We start from the raw sequence: 18258 nt of genomic DNA, 5'->3' as shown, positions 1-18258 counted from the left end.
TTTAACAATAATTTTATGAAATAGGTAGTTTAGGTGCTATTATCCCCTCATTTAATAGGTGAGGAATCTTAAAGAGTCATCAGTCAGCAGGCATTTATTAAGTGCTTACTGTATGCCAGGCCTTGCTAAGAAAGACAAAAAAAAAGCATAGTCTCTGTCCTCAAGGATGTCACATTCTAATGGGGAAGACAAAATGCAAACAACAATGCACATACAAGATATGTACCTAGTGTAAATGGAAGGTAATTTCAGAGGGAAAGCTCCTTAGAAGAAAAGGGTTCTGTGGAAAAGGCTGCCTGCAGAAGCTACCATTTGAGCTATGTGTATTTTTTCCTAATAAATTTTTAAAAAATTATTTTTAACAGTTACTTGTAAAAAACCCATTTTGGGGTTTATAAATATACATTCAATTTTTTTTTACATATTTCCTTATGAATCGTGTTGGAAGAGAAAAATCAGAACAAAAGGAAAAACTACTAAGGAAAGAAAAAAGAAAAAGAACAAAAAGTAAACATAGCATGTGTTGATTTACGTTAAGTTTTCATAATTCTCCTTCTAGATGCAGATGGTATTTTACATCCAAAGTTTATCGGGATTTCCTCAGATCACTTAGCCACTGAAAAGAACCAAATCTGTCATAGTTGATGGTAGCACAATATTGTTATTGCTGTTTTCAGTGTTATCCTGGTTCTATTTGTTTCATTCAGCATCAGTTTGTGTAAATCTCCATGTTTTTCTAAAATCAGCCTATTTGTTATTTTTATAGAACAATAATATTTCATTACTTCCATACATCATAACTTATTCAGTCATTCCCCATTTGGTGGGCATCGACTCATTTTCCCATTCTTTGCCAACACACACATACACAAAAAAGCTGTTGAGCTGCATTTTGAAGGAATTTGGGAAAGGCAGAAGGTAGAGAGAACTTTTTCTGGCATATATCAGCTACAAAGTAGTAGAACTGAGATTTGAGCTCTAAAGTAGTTGGGTCAATTAATTTAAAACAGGCAGAGATATAACTTGCAACAGTATAGAAATAACCAAACAGTATTGGGTTAACATGTATTATTTTTTTGTGGAGGAGGCAGCAGTAAGTTTCGGGACTTGTAATCATAGGACATTTGGACATCTTAGTGGGCTTTCTGGTGAGGAAATTCCCTACCTCTTCCAATGTAGATCATCAGCAAATGTTCTTGAATTTATAGTTGTCTAGTATAGTTGTCTAGGCACTGAGAGGTTACTTTGTCCGGGGTCACATAGCTAGCATGTGTCATATGTAGGAATTGAAGGCAGATCTTCCTGAACCTGAGGCTGCCTCTCTATTGATCATATCATGTCTAATTAGTAAGAATATTTAATTAAGCTAAAAATGGCATATTTCCTCTCTCTAGTAAGCTCCTCTCCTCCCTGGATAGGATATCTCTCTATCCCCAGTAGCAACTTCTCCTCATTTTAGGGTCTCTGTCTCTTTGTCACATGGTGATGTTCCATGATCTCTCCCTACACACACCTTTGGGTATCAGGATCTCTCACTGTGTATCACCACTGAATTTATCTTTAAAAGTTGATTTATGGTTATATTTTGTGATGCTTATTCTAAGGATCAAGGTTTTTAGCTTTGTCTTTGGTCAAAAGAGTATCAGAACTTAAACATCCAAATAATGTTCTTCAAAAATGTTCAAGAGAGAGAACATATTCCCTCAATTCTCTTATAGCTAAAAAGATTCAGAAACTCTTTTTTTGGAACTTAAAAAACTACTTTCATAGCCCTTGTTAGTAGCCACATATGAAAATCATCATTATTTTGTTTTTTAAAAACCTTTCTCTGAATTGGAAGATGGAGTGTCTTGTTTAAGGAATAGTACAGGGGCATTTGTAATAGATGTTTGATCACCTTCCCTATTTGTGAATATTTCTAAACGATTTTCATAGTTAATCCAGTATAATAGAGGAGCTACTGCTTCTCCCTCAGGGAGCTGACATAGGAAGTACTTTCTTTAGCAGCTTCCACTATGAACCTCGCCTCCAGGACTTCCATCAGTTATGCAATGTGCCAATTGTTTTTAGAATCCCTCCTTCAAGTTTGGTTTTGCACACATGTATTGTCTAGTTTATACTGTAGCACAGTTGAGATATATGGGATTGCCTGTCATCTAGGGGAGGGAGAAGAAAATTTGGAAAAATGAATACAAGGGATAATGTTGTGTAAAAAAGTATTACTCATACACATGTACTATCAAGAAGGATTGTAATTATAAAATTAATTTTAAAAATAGAATGCCCCCTTCCTCAAGATCTGTCATCTCCCCCAACTCCATTCCAATGAAATTACCCTCAAAGCTAGGTTGCCATTGCTGTCTTATTTATCTCTGTCTCCCTCCTTCCATTGTTTTTCTCCCCTTCTGCCCTTCTATCTCTTTCTTTTTACCCACCTCCCCAACCAGGAAAAATAATTTCTCATTATGGCTATCCACAGTCTCCTTCAGATCCATAGTCAACTTTAATCTTTGCTTCCCATTAATTACTTTATGGCTTCTCTCTGTAGAAGGCACACAGGTAACCCCTCTTCACCTCCCCAGGAATATTTTTGTTCCAGATGACTAGATATCCAATGACTGCTTATGACAATTGGGACTGAATCAGAGTAGGAGATGAAGGAAATATACCTTTTGAAAGAGTTTTGGACCCTAGAATTTTAACTGAGGATACTAGACCTGGGAGAACTTCTGAAATTTATATCCTCACATTGGCTACTCAGAGATGCATCAAACACTTGAACTAAGAGAATCCTGAGCCATCTGTCAATCCATTCTTCTTTTATAGATGGGAAAACCAAGGCCATGAGAGGTTATGGTTAACCAAAGTCAGATAGCTAACCAGTGGCAGAATTTGGACTTTATAGACCTCTAGCAGTTCAATGTTTTTCTACTAAAATATTGTCTCTTAGAGATGACCTGATTAGCTCTCTATTTAAGGGATCCTCCTTCTCCCTCCATCCCTTATCATTAGTGAGTATAGTGGAAAAATCACTAGACTAGTCAGAAGGTTTATGGGCTTGAGATCAGATTCTTATATTTCTGGCATGTATAACTTTTGGTGTCATTTCACTTCTGTGTGACTCAATTTATCCATCTGTAAATGAAGAATCTTGCTTTTCTTACAAGGATTGTTGTGAGGAAAACATCTTGCAAGTTCTGATGTGCTCTCATAAATGAGTTGTTCAAATTTTCAATGCTATTATTGGCTGAATATAAGCTACAATGACCCACCAGTCATGAAACAGTTAACTTTTCTATCTTTGAGATGCTGATGCCTGTTTTCTGCTGTAATAAATTTAAGCAGCCTTGCAGGGTGAAAACCAAAGATAGCCTCTTTAATCAAGTGTTTCAAACTTGCTCAGCATAAAATCCAAGACTTAGAAATTCATTCATGGATCTGTTTTATAGTTCTATTGTGAAAATTTCTCTGAGTTGGGGATCATCTTGGGAAGTCATTAGATGTTAGGAATAATTAGATATGTGAAAATAAAATGAGAACTGGACACAAAATATCACAGAACTGACAAAGACCATGTCTCCTGTGCCTTAAGCATTCAGATGAAACATAGATGGCAGGTTCCATCGGTATCTGACTGTTAAATGTTTTATGTGCTGAAAGGGCAGTCTCACTCTGAGAAAAATATGGTAGGTATTGTGAAGGCATAATCTCTTCTCTCTCACTATATATATATATAGTAGGCCTATACCCCAGAGTTGCTAAGTTGCTGGCCCCTTCAGCCTTTCTGTTAAATTCTATGGGTTCTCTCCTGACCTCTGACAAAAAAAGATTAAATTCTATTTCCAGAGCCTCTTTTTTAATAAAATTTTCCTGGCTCACTGTCTCATTCAGGATCTTCAAATTTACTTCAAAGGGTCCTCTGCAGCCTCAAAAACATTTAGGTTAGCAAAGATATTAAAAATGGCACATGTTAATTTACGGGGATTTAACATAGGAGGAACTCCCAATCTCAGACTTTATAAAAACAATTGGGTGAGTCTATGTGAATGACCCTTATTTTCCTTCCCAGAGATTTTGGCTCACAGTCCTTATAAACTCATAGAACTGCTTTGTCAAGTCTGTACCGTGAGTGAAATTGCCGTTTTGGAGGCTGGTGTAACCTCCCAATCTGGCACCTCCCTTCCGTGTCTGGTGGATCTACCTGGCTGTAGGAGATCAGAAATGGCTACTCTGTGCCAGGTCAGCTCTCATCATGGTACTCGCAATCAGGAGCTGTTCCCCTGCTCTAGTTCTTACCTAATCTTACACCCTTCAGTACTGTATTCTCTCTGTTCTTGGGTGTCCTATCTCTTTTCCAAGATGTACAGAACTGCCCTAGCCAGGTCTCCATCCCATATGGTCACCATGGGAGCTCCTTCTTGGTGTTTTTGGGGCATTTGCTCTTTGACTTTTCATCTGCTCCACCAGAAGGGGGAGGACAAAGAGGGATTGATATGACTCCTATTGATAGATTCCTGCTTCAGTGATCCTTTCTACATTGCAGCTTACTCCATTGTGGTTTTGATACATCATGGGTTGGCAAAAGAAATTAAATGGAAATTTTGAGGGAGTTTTGTGGAAGGCACAGATGACACATAAAAGTAAGCAATGACACAGAAAATGTTTAAAAATTCAGAATTGTGTAAATATATGCACAGTGTAGTATAATATAAAAATATTTTCAATCTTTGGATACCATAATAATTCAGTCTTTTCTGGTATAAAGACAGGGTCAAAACTTTTTACATGGATTTTCCAGATCACGGAGAACCACACTGTTAACTCCCTTGATGTGAAAGGGATATCTGTGTATTACTATTGCCACGAGTCTTATCATGAATGTCCTTTTTCTTTGTTTTGGTTCAACAGGGTCCACATTGCTGAAAGCACATTAAAGTTTACAAGGAATTTTAATCAAAACAATCCTGTAAGGGCAGAAGGGCAAGTATTGATTCTTTTATAGATGTGAAATGGATTCACTTGCTCAAGGACCATCAGAGTTAGGACTCAAGTCCAGGAGTCCAAGCCTCTTCTTGTTCTGGTGTTTCCCCAACTGCCACAAAGTTATTTTTCTTCAGCCCCAATTGCCACAAGGAGTTAGTGCATATCTGGGATAAAAAGGCATCACTAGTGGGGGAATAGGGAACTTCACCAAGTGGCTGAAGATAGTTAAATAAGAAATAACTCTTATTTTCATAATTTCAGTGTGGATTTTAACCATAACCTATGGCATGGAAAAAAGTCAGAAGAAGGGAAAGAGGGCTTCAGGTCAATAATAAGAAACTCAGTTGTAGGAAAACATGGAACACATTTATGGAATTTAGAATTGTGGAATTTTAAAGCATGGAAATCTTATTCTGTAATAGCCTTACCATAGGCATGACTGGCTGGCTCAGTTTCCTGTGCTAAAAAAATACTTCTCAAATCTTCTTCTGGGCTGAGACTCAATACATGACCAATGGCAAAATGCTGCCTCAGGATTTGTAGCTGAGTCCCTTGTTTCCAAATCCAATACTTGTTTTACTCTCGAGTAAACTAGGATATGCATAGTGGAAAGAATATTGAATTTGAAGCTGGAAAGTTTGAGTTTGACTCCTATCTTTGCTACATATTTGCTATGTAACTTTAGGCAAATTATCCTCTCTGAGGTTCATCTGTAAAATGGAGATAATAATAACTGGACTTCACAAGGGTGTTGTGAAGAGCAAATGAAATAACATATTGAAAAGCAAAGTTCCATGGAAATTTAGCCCTCTCAGGGTCTCTTTGCTTAGTAAAAACGTAATAATTTTTATGAATATGAATTATTCAACCAATGTCCCAGTTTCTTTTCATTTGTAAACTGTGTGGCCCTTTAAAGACTCCCAATTTGTAAACTACAATCATTTTTAAACCAGCCAGACCTAGCCAGTTCTTTTGAGTTCAGATAGATGAATGAGTTTCAGCTCACTTCTTCCTATCAGGGAGAAAACAATCTTTAGTATTTTACATTATTAGAATTAAAAGAGAATTTAGAAGTCACCTAATTCAACCCCCTCAGTTTCTCTATAAACAAAGAAAACTAGATTAAATGATGTCTAAGGATCATTCCAATTCATTTTATGCATTTATAAGCAGAAAGCTTGAAGATTTAAATTTGTTTGCACTCTCAAGACTAGTATCCTCCGTTCAAATTCTAGGGACCTTGGTTATTTCCTACCAGAACCCAATGACATCAGATAAGATCTTCATTTTATGTTCCTAAATCTTTTTAGGGCTTGCTTGGACACTAGCCACTTATGTGCCCCTAAACTTCTTTTTCTAGCATGGTTTCTGTTAGATATGGAGAGAAAGGTGCTGAAAACTTGTTTTTTATAGTCTTGGAGGAGGCACTTTTAAGACTAGGCATGCATCAACATATATGTTTATATATATTATGAACAAATTTATATATGAGTTGTTTCTCTGTTTTAGGAAAATCCCACAATGTGGGATTTATAGATATAAATCTGTGGAGGAAGTAGTCTGAGTTTGGGGAAAACATCTTCTTCCTAGAAAAAGTAACCTTAGAAATCAAAGAAACAGCACTTGTGTGAATATAAATCTTCATGATGACAAAGTTATACTAATTTTCACTTTAAAGGAGCTTTCCACTATTTTAGAGGTTTCCTGCTCCACTAGGATATTCTAAGAAAACCAAACTCAAAATCCCAAAGAAATTAATTTGATTTTTGAGATGCTAAGTTTTTAATTCAAGGTTAACACATTTTCCTCAAAATCATTTGACATCCTGTTGCTGTTGCTCAACTTCTCAAATTAGGAAACTGGCTGAGCAGTATCATCTGATATTTTTCAGCTCTTAATGTCAATCAAGTTGTGTAAAACTTTATGTGCGGTTATTTCTCTTTATTTGGGGAATTACCATTCATCTGGCAATTGTAAACTTTTTGTTTGACTTCCAGTCAAAAGTGGGAGGAATTATTCCCAGGGAGGATTTAAGGACCTCAGTATTAAGGAATTCCTAAATATATCCATTTGTGGATGACAAGAACTACTCATCAGTTACCACTCTAGTTTAGGTCCTTATCAACTGGGTAATTACATTTGCCTCCGAATTCTCCTTTCTTGTTCTTTTCTCTCTCTGCAATTCATTCTCTAAAGTTATCAAAATTATGTTGCTAAAACACAGTTCCCACAATCCCATGTTACTTCGATGCTCTCCAGTGGCTCATGATTACCTCTAGAATTAAATATGGACTTTGGCATTAAAATCTCATATCATGGTTCCAACTTTACATATGTGTACAGTTGTTTGGGATCAAATTAGATAATACTCATAAAGTGCTTAGTATAAGACCTGGAACATAGAAGAATGATGAGTAAAGCTTCCTTCCTCCCTTTCTTCCTTCCTTCCTTCCTTCCCTCCACATATGTACTCTATAATCTGAACTGGTTTTCCTGCAATCACAGACATAGACACACAGACACACACACAATCTCAATGTCTTTGTACAAGCCAGAAATGTCTTCCCTTCCCACTTCTGCTATTTAGAATCCCTAACTTCTTTCAAAGCTCAGTTTAACCACTATCATTTTCCTACATGAGGCCTTTCCTGATTTCCTCAGTTGTTACTGCCTCATCATCTCTCCCAAATACATATACATATATGAGTAGATAGATATATAGATAGAAAGAAATGAGAGACAATTGAATGGTAAAAAGAAAGCCAACATAGGAAGATCAGGATAACCCTACTTAAGCCTCATCTTTCAGATATACTGCTATTAAAGCTTAAAATTGCACCAAAACTTTGGAATACTCTATATATAATATGTGTATGGACATATACATATGACATATATGTATATATGCTATGTATAGATAGGTAATAATATATTGCTAGAATTTATATATTATTTTTTAAAATAAAAATTCCAACCTCAGCTTATATCAGTTATGTAAGTTGTCTATTACAATCACTTTTATTCTTTGAAATTTCCACTTTAGACCAACTTTTTGTCAGTGGGAGTAGATATATTAAAAGTGTGGAAGGCACAGCCAAAAGTTAAAGGAGTCCAGGTAGTATTAATCTTATTGTGTGAATTAAAAAGATATGGTTCTTATAGTTTTGATAGAATTCTGTAGATAGAGAAAGGAGACAATGATGAGGAAAGGGGTAGTATATTTTTCATCACCTTTCTACCTTCCCCAAATTCCTCTACTTCTCACTCTCCAGGAAGAAAAATTCCCGGGATTCATCTTGGTCAATGTGAGCCAACTCTGGCCCTCTCTGAGCACTCTCCATGTTAAACTACCAGCTGGGATGCTATCCAAATTATATAGAAAGAATCCAAGCAAAACATCATTTAAAACATTTGGGAGGTCTACTTTTGACATCAAATTGGCCCTTAATTTTTATAATTTGTCACACTGAAGTTATTATGATATTGCTGATAGAGAAATGACCTAAAGTCAATAAGTCCTGGGTTCAGGCCCTGTTCAGGACTCATGTTGCCTATGTGACAAATTACTTAACATCAGAAAACTCTAAAAGATCATAAATTCCAGAGAAAGTGCTATCCTGCATAAATAGAGGGAATTTCCCTTCCTTACGAGTTCCTTACACTAATAAAATCATAGACCTCGTCACTGTATCACTGGGAAGAAACAAAGATCCCTCCCGGGACCAGCCTGAAATAAATCCCTTATATACATGGGTTCCATTTAACTGATTCTCTTTCCATATTTTCTTCCCTGCAAACAAAAACCCTTGCCAGGCTGAAGACATTCTGTTTAAAATATTTAATTAATACCTTAACAAGAATCTGTTGTTTATTAAATCCTCTTTGAAAATGATGTCTTGGGGGCAATGCTTTGTTCCAAACAGCTATATATATTACAGATAAACAAAAATACAAGGGGTGCCTTTTTTATTGAAGCTCTCTGAGGCTCCTTTCTCTCTACTTGGTCTTCTATAGTAAAGTCTATCATCATCAGGCTGGTAAATTCAGGGATAATCCAAGTACAAAATACAAACAGTGTAAATCTATCCACTTTATTGAAAGACTCTAGGAAAGCCACAATAAAGGTCTCATAATTAGCTGATGGGATTAAATACTGGATAAGTACTTCCTTTTCTTTTTTTCTTTCATTTAAGGAAGATCTCACAAAGGAAGATTACTTTATAAGAAAACAAGAGCAAAGAACCAGTTTGAGATATCCACCACAGACATCTCCTATGCCTGGCCAATAAAATAGTTGTGATTTCTTTAGCTTGAAGGGATTGGCAAAATCTTCTTTCCATAACAATCCCATGAAGTTATGTGATGCAAATATTATTTCTCCCCCAATTTTGTTGATGAAGAAACAGAGGTTCAGGGAAATGAAATTATTTGCCCAGAGGTATTATTTTGTAGAAAGTTTTGGAATCAAAGTTTGGCCTTTTACTTTTGTGACTTTGCGCAAAGTACCTCAACTTTAGTTTCTTTATCTCCAAATTGAGAGGACTGGCTTACACTCCTTAGTAGAATGTAAAGTCCATGAGAGCAGGGGACATTTTTTGGAGGAGGGGAATATGTTTGGCATTCATTAAGAGTTTAACAAATACACATTGACAAATTGGACTGGCCTTTAAAGCCCCTCCAGATCCAATTGTATGATTCTTTGATCCTACATAATAACAAAGCTGAAATTATTTACTTATCTATTTTTTGATTCTTAATTTTATTTTCAATTTCATATCTTTTTTCTCCTCCCTCCCCATTTATTGAGAAGACAAGAAAAATAAAATCATTACAAATATGTATAGACATGCAAAACATATCTTCATTAGCCATGTTCCATAGGGGGGGAAAAGCAAGAAATAGAAGAAAATATAATTCAATCTTTCCTTTGAGCCTGTCATTATGGAACTGGATAGCATATTTCATCACGAGTCCCTTGAAATTGTAGTAGATTATTGTTTTTTTAAAATTGATTCTCTTTATTGGTTACTGTGTAGATAATTCTCTGGGTTCTGCTCACTTCACTTAGTCTCCATTCATATTTTTACTTCTCATGTTTTTTTTGCAACTATTTCCTTCATCATTTCTTCTAGCACTATAGCATTCTATCATATTCCAGAGCTGAAATTCAAAATTATACTTCTGGATTTCAAATCCAGAACTATCTTGCTACCTTAAACTCTGAGAGCTTAATTGCTTAATTAATAATTGATATTTGATAATTGTTTAATCAAAAGGACGTATTAAGAGTCAGTTGTATATATTTAAAAGGATTGCACATGTTAAACTTTTATCAATTTGTTTGACTTGGGGAGTTCAGGGAATTTGGAACACAAACTCTTTTTTAAAATTAATAATATTTTCTTCAATTATGTGCAAAGATTATTTTCAACATTCATTTTTGTGAAACCTTGTGTCCCAAATCTTTCTCCCTTTTCCTCTCCTCCAACATGTGTAATTCTTCTAAACATATTTCTATACTCGTCATGCTGTGCAAAAAATCAGATCAAAAGAAAAAAATATGAGAAAAAACAAACAAACAAGCAAGCAAACAAACAAACAACAGACATGAAAATACTATGCTTTGATCCACATTCAGTCTCCATAGTTCTCTCTCTGGATGCAGATGGCACTTTCCATCACAAGTCTATTGGAATTGTCTTCTTTGTGGAAAAAAGCCAAGTCCATCACAGTTGATCATCACATAATCTTGTTGTTACTGAGTACAATGTTCTCTTGGTTCTGCTCACTTCACTTAGCATTAGTTTTTGTAAGTTTTTCCAAGTTTTTCTGAAATCATCCTGCTCATCATTTCTTATAGAACAATATATTCCCTTACATTCATTTACCATAACTTATTCAGCCATTCCTCAACTGATGGGCACCCACTCAATTTCCAGTTTCTTGCCACTTCAAAAAGGACTGCTACAAACATTTTTGCACATGTGGGTCCTTTCCCTTCTTTTATGATCTCTTTGGGATACAAATCCAGTAGAAACATTGCTGAATCAAAGGATATGCACAGTTTTATAGCCCTTTAAAGGTCTATAGTAAAACACAAAGTCTTAGAAAAAATGAATGTTAAAAACTGTCTTTACACAGATTTGTAAAAATAAAATAATATTGAAAAATGAAAAAATGAAAAAAATGTTTGTAGAATAAAAAAAAAAATTGGTTATATGTCAGGCCCTGTGCTAGGTACGTAGTGGTATAAAGACTTAAAATAAAACAAAACAAAGCCTCAGTTTCTTCCCTCAAGTAGTTTAAATTCTATAGTGGGAGATAACATGTGTGTTCACAAATAAATACAGGGTGTTCTAAAAGTCTTAGTATAATTTTAAACTAGTCATTAATGATTTGGTTTGTATTTTATTGGTCCCTGTGAAGACAACTAGCAAGTGATTGTTCAAACAAACCCAAATGTTTTCTTAAATTAATCAATTCAAATTAAAGAAATGGGTTAACTTCAGCTTAGACATATCGTTTAACTTGTTTGAGACTCACTTTATTCATCTAATAAAAAAATATTGACTAAGGATAGTAATCCTGATCTGCCTATGTTTCTAGATTGTTGTATTTATTGAGATAATCTATGTGAAAGCATTTTGGATCTATCATTTTATTAGTGGGAGTCCTTCCTCCACTAATGTAGATTGCCACTCCCATCCATGCCTTAATAGAAAGCTTTTATTAGTTGCCTTGGCAGAAGATATTCATTCCTTCACGAGCAATGCTCTGGTGATTTCTCTTTCTACACTTAACTAGTCTTGTCCCCTGATAGGCATATTGTCTGTTACTTTCATACTCTGAATCTTTTCTATTTCAGGAAGCAGGCTATAAGAACACTGCATTTAGAGTTCGAAGACCTGCATGCAAACTTTAGTTCTGCTACCTGCTATCTATGTATTCTCAAGGAAATATCAATGCTTTCCTGGACCTTAGTTTCCTTATCCAAAATGAGGGTTTGAAATAGATCATTTCCATTGTAACACCTGAAGGATTTGAATTTAGTCTTCCTGGTTCTGCAGCTGACTCTCAATCTATTGGGAAGCTTAGGGAAAGAAATAGTAAAAAAGTGTTCATTAATTGTCAAGGGATAGGGATATCCAGGCAAAATTCAAGATAGGAATTTTTTTTCTATAGATGTCCATCTTCCCTTTCATTTACCTGCTCTTTTTAGATGGAATACAGACCCAGAGTGTGGAATTTGAGGTGGATTTCAAAGGAAGAATTTCAGACATTTCAACATTTCTAGAGATGGGAATATTGCTGGCATTCTTTAAATCATGTGTAAAATCACATAAATTTACATCTTAAAATATTTTTTCTTGTTTATTGAGAACTTAAAACATCTAAAAGCATGAACATATATATTTATATATGTGTTTTTATATCTGTACTCGAGTCTATCAGTTCTCTCTCTAGAGGTGGATAGCATTTTTCATCATGGTCCTTTGGAATTGTCCTGATCACAGTAACTAAGTCTCTTATAGATGATCATTATTATAATAACGCTAACACCATGTACAATATTCTCCATGTTTTACTCACTTTATTTTGAAAATTCATGTTATTCTTTTCAGGTTTTTCTGAAACCATTCAGATATCATTGCTTATAGCATAATAATGTTTCATCAGAATCATACTTCACAATTTTTTCAGCCATTTCTCAAATGATGGGCATCCCCTCAGTATTCAATTCTTTTCCATCAGAGAAAAAAACTGCTATAAATTTTTTGTACAAATAAGTTCTCTTTTCTTTTTCTTTTCTTTCTTTCTTTTTTTTTTTAGCATTGCCAATTTTATTATAAAGTAATAATCATTAAAATATTAGATACTGGTCTGCTCCAACAACTGGAAAAATAAATCAATGAGCAGAATATGATAGATAAACAAATCCATAAATTATCAAGCCTAGAAATGAGGGATTCGGTAATGTTAAGATAAGTTCTCTTTTCTTTATGAGTGTATTTTAATCTTTTACTGATTCTTTTTTCCTCTTCTTTTATTTTTGCACTGATATCACTATTATTTACCCCAAATACCAAATAGAAGTCCTTCTCCATAAACTGTATTTATTAATCAAACAAATAAATTAATACATTTGTTCATGAACATGTGTATACTTTGAACAAGATTTCTCAGCAAAATTCTTAAGAAATTATTAATTCTTTATTTATTAAGAATGTATTTTAAGTGCATTAATTCCCTATATATTTTGTATATCAAACATCAGAAATTTGCTGCCAAGGTTATTTTTTCCAATTAATGGCTTCCCTTCTATTGTTTACCATATATATTTTTTTGCTTATGCAAAAGCTTCTCATTTTGATGCAACTGAAATTATTCATTTTATCTTTTATAATCATATATATTCCTTATTATTAGTTAATTTTCTCTTTAGTCATAGTTGTAAGATCTTTCCTTTCTCTAATTTATTTATGATATGACTTTTTATATTTACATCATGTATACATTTGGAGCTTATTATAGTATGTAATGTGAGATGTTGGTCTAAAACTATATCTATCAAACTTATTTCAAATTTTCCATAGTCCTAGTAATTGGGATCCTTGGGTTTATCCTATTATTATGTGCCTTTATTATTATTATTATTATTATTATATATTATTATGTGCCTAATTAGATTCATCTATCCACTTTTACTTTTCAACTGCTTGTAAATAATTTTGATGATATTGTTTCATTTTATAGATTAAGCCTCATAGCAACCCTGTGATGCAGGTGTCTTTATTATCCCCATTTTATAGATGAGGAAACTGAGACTGAAAGGTTAAATAATTTGACCATGTCTCACAACTTCTAAGTATATAAAGTAATTCAGACCTAAGTCTTTTTGCCTCTAAGTATAGCACTTTATCCACTATGCCAAGCTGCCTCTGTTAATGAACTCTCAACCAGTAAAGTAATTAATCTCTCCCAAGTAGCTGCCTCAGGATATTTGGAGGGTTTTACTGTAAGTGGGTATCAAATGCCACATCCTTATGAAGCCATTGCTGATTCTCCCAGCTGATAGTGCCTCCTTCCAATTACCCTCTATTGATTGTATATGTATTTATAGGCTTATTTTTGTATATTGTCATATGTGTAACAATACTGTCTCTCCCCACAGGCTTGAGGACTGAGACTGTTTCATTTATGTCTTTGTGGTCTCAACACTTTGCATAGCGCCCGGCACAAAGCAAGGGCTTATAAATACTTGATGATTGATTAATTTGTAAATATACTGTTTTATGAAGTTTCTCCATAAAGCTCTTTTATGAAATCAGCAAAGTTTTGAAGCAGAGGGTGGAGTAAGAGTGGCTACCCGAGAGCTATCTGTAAGAGACTGGGGTGTGGGAGTTTGCAGAGGTGATGGTTATTACAGAAACTGACGAGATTAGCAGAACCTGTTCTTAGTGGCTAAAATGATGTCTTCCCTCAGTCCTTATTAAAAAAAAAAAAAAGCTCCGACGAGCTGCAGGTGGTAAGAGTAATGACAGAGAAGGAACCAGGAGATTAATTTTAGCTGCTAATGAGCTGAGCTTTTGCGAAGCAGCAATATAAACCACACATGCCTCCGCAGCCCGAGTAGCCAGAGGCACCCAGCTTTTCGGCTTCAGAAAATCCAGCCAAGGCCCAGCCAGAACGGAGGGGAAGGCCAAGAATATGTGCGAGACTTTGATGCGTTGGAAGTAACTGACAAGAAACCGTAATGTAGGAAATCGGAACAGCTGGGAGCACCTAAAAAGCAGCAGATGGGTATGTGGGGAATGCTGTACAGTTTTAATCACATTTAACATGCCTGTCATAAAATTGGGCTCATCAGAGTATTAATTCGCATTTTATAGCATTGTTTGTCAGAGTCCATCCTTACCCAGCATAATTCCCTGAACGATGGCTAGAAACGAAAATAATCTTTCTAATATTTCTGCAGCGGAGAGCTCTGAAAGGCTGTAGTTGTGCCAGAGCATGGTAGCTAAGGATAATCATAACCTAAGCTTTGTCTGGGGGCATAAACAAGGGAGTGTTCTCTGCAGAAGATGACCTTAGGCAGGGACAGGCAAATGGAAGAACTCTCAACAATGGCACTTTGTGACAGGTTGGAACAAGGAGGTGTGAAGAGAAGGTGCTGGATTCCTGGCTCTGCTCCTCCTTGGCTGTGTGTCCTCAAGGAAATTAATTCACTTTTCTGAGCTGCTGGTGTTTCTTACCTATAAAAGATGGGAAGATGAATGAGAACTCCAAAGTTTTTTTCAGCTGCAAATCCTGTAAACTCAGTAACAAATAAGGGAAGCAATATGTGTACTAGGTCCAGATCCTTGGTATGCAATGGTAAGGTTTTTTTTTGTTTGTTTTTGTTTTTTAAATAGTGAATTTAGTGTTTGTAGTAAAGATGGTAGATGTATAACTGTGCAAAATGATATCTCTCTGACTTGGGCTAATGCATACTTGCTAGCAACTCCATGTCAATTATTCTCAGCTGTGCCTTCTATGACTTAAGTATGAGGTTTGATGTACTTTGTGGTTGTTGTAAGAAAAACAAAACAAAAGAAAACCAATTACTAAAGATCTGCCTGCATATATAACATTATCCTGAACAAGGTACAAAACAGAGGAGGCCACTACATCCCCTGTCCTCAAGGAGTTTACAATCAAATTACTAAATGGAAAACAAAACTAAAACTCATACGTATGAGACTGAACATTTTGAAAATTTGCAAACTAGTCACCGAGTCAACCACTGAGTGGGGATCCCAGAAAGGTAGGATTTTAGCATTGTAAGGGACCTTAGAAAGCACCTAGCTCAACCCCCCTCATTTTAAAGAGATGCCTAAGGCTCAGATAGATGAAGAGCTTGTTGGGGCTACACAGCTAGTTAGGGCAGAGAAAGGACTAAAGTTCCAGATCTAGCTCAAAGCATTCTAGGATTTTATGATTGAAATAAATATAATTAGAAATATAATGAGCAATCATAGATTTAAAGCTGAAAGACTCTTAGAGTTATCTAGACTAAATCTAAGATTGTGCTAGTAAATAGCAATCAGCTCCCCCCAAAATTCCACCCCAAAACACATAAAATCCATTTAAAATTTTAAAAATAATAATAGCTTTTTATTTTTCAAAATACATGCAAAGGTAGTTTTCAACATTCACCTTTGCAAAACCTTGTGTTCCAAAATTTTCTCCCTTCCTTGCAATTCTTCTAAATATATTTCCACATTTATCATGCTGTGCAAGAAAATTCAGATCAAAAGGAAAATGAGAAAGAAAAAACAAGCAAACAACAAAAAGAGGTGAAACTACTATGCTGTGATTCACATTTTGTCTCCACAGTCTTCTCTCTGGATGTGGATGGCTCTTTTCATCACAAGTTCATTGGAATTGCCTTGAATCACCTCAATATTGAAAAGAGCTAAGTTCATCATGCACTTACATTAAAAAAAAATTTATTTAGCATTTTATTTTCCATTACATGTAAAAACAATTTTTAACATTCATTTTAAACATTTTGAGTTCTAAATTCTCTCCTTCCGTCTCCACCCTCCTCATTGAGAGGGCAAGAATTTGATATAGGTTATACATGTGTAGTCATACTAAACATATTTTCATATTATTCATATTGCAAAATAAAACAAACCAAAAAAAGCAACCCTCAAGAAAAGAAAAAAAAAAAAAAAGGAAAAAGTATGCATTGAACTATATTCAGATACCATCGATGTTTTCTCTGATAGCACTCTTCATCATTAATCATATTGTCTTGGACCATTGTTTTGCTCAGAATTGCTGTCATTCATAGCTGATTAGTTATGTAAATAAGGATACTAGGCCCAGATAAGTTAAGTGAATTATTAAAGGTTACATAGGTAGTATCTAACAGAATTAGATTTTGAACTCAGAAGTAGGAGACAGTTGGAAGAAAAAGGCCTTAGGAATTTAAAAGACTTGCATTTATATCTCAATTCTGTCACTCATTATCTGTGTCATCTTGGGCAAGGGCCTCAATTTTCTCATCTTTTATGAAATGAGGGTATTGGTACAAATGATCTTAAAGGTTCCCTTCCAGTTTTAAAATGCTATGATTCTGTGACCTGTAAATGGAAAATTTTTATAATATCAGATATTAATTAGTTTGTCTATAATAGTTTGAGGCTCAGACACTTGCCAGAAATTCAAAAAGTAGCAGAGGCATTATTTGAATCCAGATTTTTCTGAGACCAGATCCAGCACCTGGCTCATGATATTACCTGAGAACAAAAAATTAACTAAAGATTCACCTTCCATATAAGTAAAGGAAAAAAGTGAATAAGAAAATGCAGAAGAGAGATCAAAATTGTTTTTGATTATTTAAAATTTATATTCTATAATAACAACCATAAACTCATTATTTTGTAAATTGTGATAAGAAATCTATGTAGAAATAGAGAAGGATTTTGGGGAAAAAAAACTTTTAAAGGCTTGTTTTTCAGGATTTGCTACTGGAATAGCTGATATCTCCATTTATTCCTGAACATCTGGACTCAAGACAACAATTAAGTGAGAATTGAGAACTATTTGCTTTTAGGACATCAGGCTGCTGGGAATGAGGCTGATGCCTAATAATGTACTCCAAAGTCACAAAGGTGAGAAATGATAGCAGGGCTATGATGGTGTATTTGTGTTCCCTCAGCAAGGTTTATAAAAATGTGTCTCTTAGGTAGTCTGATGGAAGTGGATATCTTCAACATAAAGAAGATCCAACTCACTTCCAGTTGATCAATGATGGACAGAAATAACTACACCCAGAGAAGGAACACTGGGAAGCGAATGTAAATTGTTAGCACTACTGTCTGTCTACCCAGGTTACTTATACCTTCGGAATCTAATACTTAATGTGCAACAAGAAAATGGTGTTTACACACATATATTGTATCTAGGTTATATTGTAACACATGTAAAATGTATGGGATTACCTGTCATCGGGGGGAGGGAGTGGAGGGAGAGGAGGATAATTTGGAAAAATGAATACAAGGGATAATATTATAAAAAAAAAGATAATTGTATAAATATGTTTACATATATTGAATATTGCATAGCATATATTGGATTGCTTACTATCTAGGAGAGAGGGTGGGGGGAGGAGGGGAAAATTTGGAACACAAGGCTATGCAGCTGTCAATGTTAAAAAATAATGCATGCATATTTTTTGAAAATAAAGTTTTAATAAAAAAAATGTGTCTCTTATGGGTTTCTGCT

The 18258-nt window shown here is 34.9% G+C and overlaps 1 long non-coding RNA gene across 1 annotated transcript; it reads left to right on the top strand.

The window, feature by feature from the left end:
- Nucleotides 1-14541: 14541 nt before the first annotated feature.
- On the top strand, nt 14542-17980 carry LOC141555202 (uncharacterized). The gene is made up of 3 exons (XR_012486091.1): nt 14542-14784; nt 15125-15357; nt 17493-17980. It is a non-coding gene; the product is annotated as an uncharacterized LOC141555202 (long non-coding RNA).
- The last annotated feature ends 278 nt before the right edge of the window (nt 17981-18258 follow it).

The sequence above is a fragment of the Sminthopsis crassicaudata genome, chromosome 1, assembly GCF_048593235.1.
Source record: "Sminthopsis crassicaudata isolate SCR6 chromosome 1, ASM4859323v1, whole genome shotgun sequence".
In the NCBI taxonomy this organism is placed as follows: Eukaryota; Metazoa; Chordata; class Mammalia; order Dasyuromorphia; family Dasyuridae; genus Sminthopsis; species Sminthopsis crassicaudata.
Note: the sequence above shows the minus strand (reverse complement) of the source record. Positions and strands in the feature narration are given on the sequence as shown.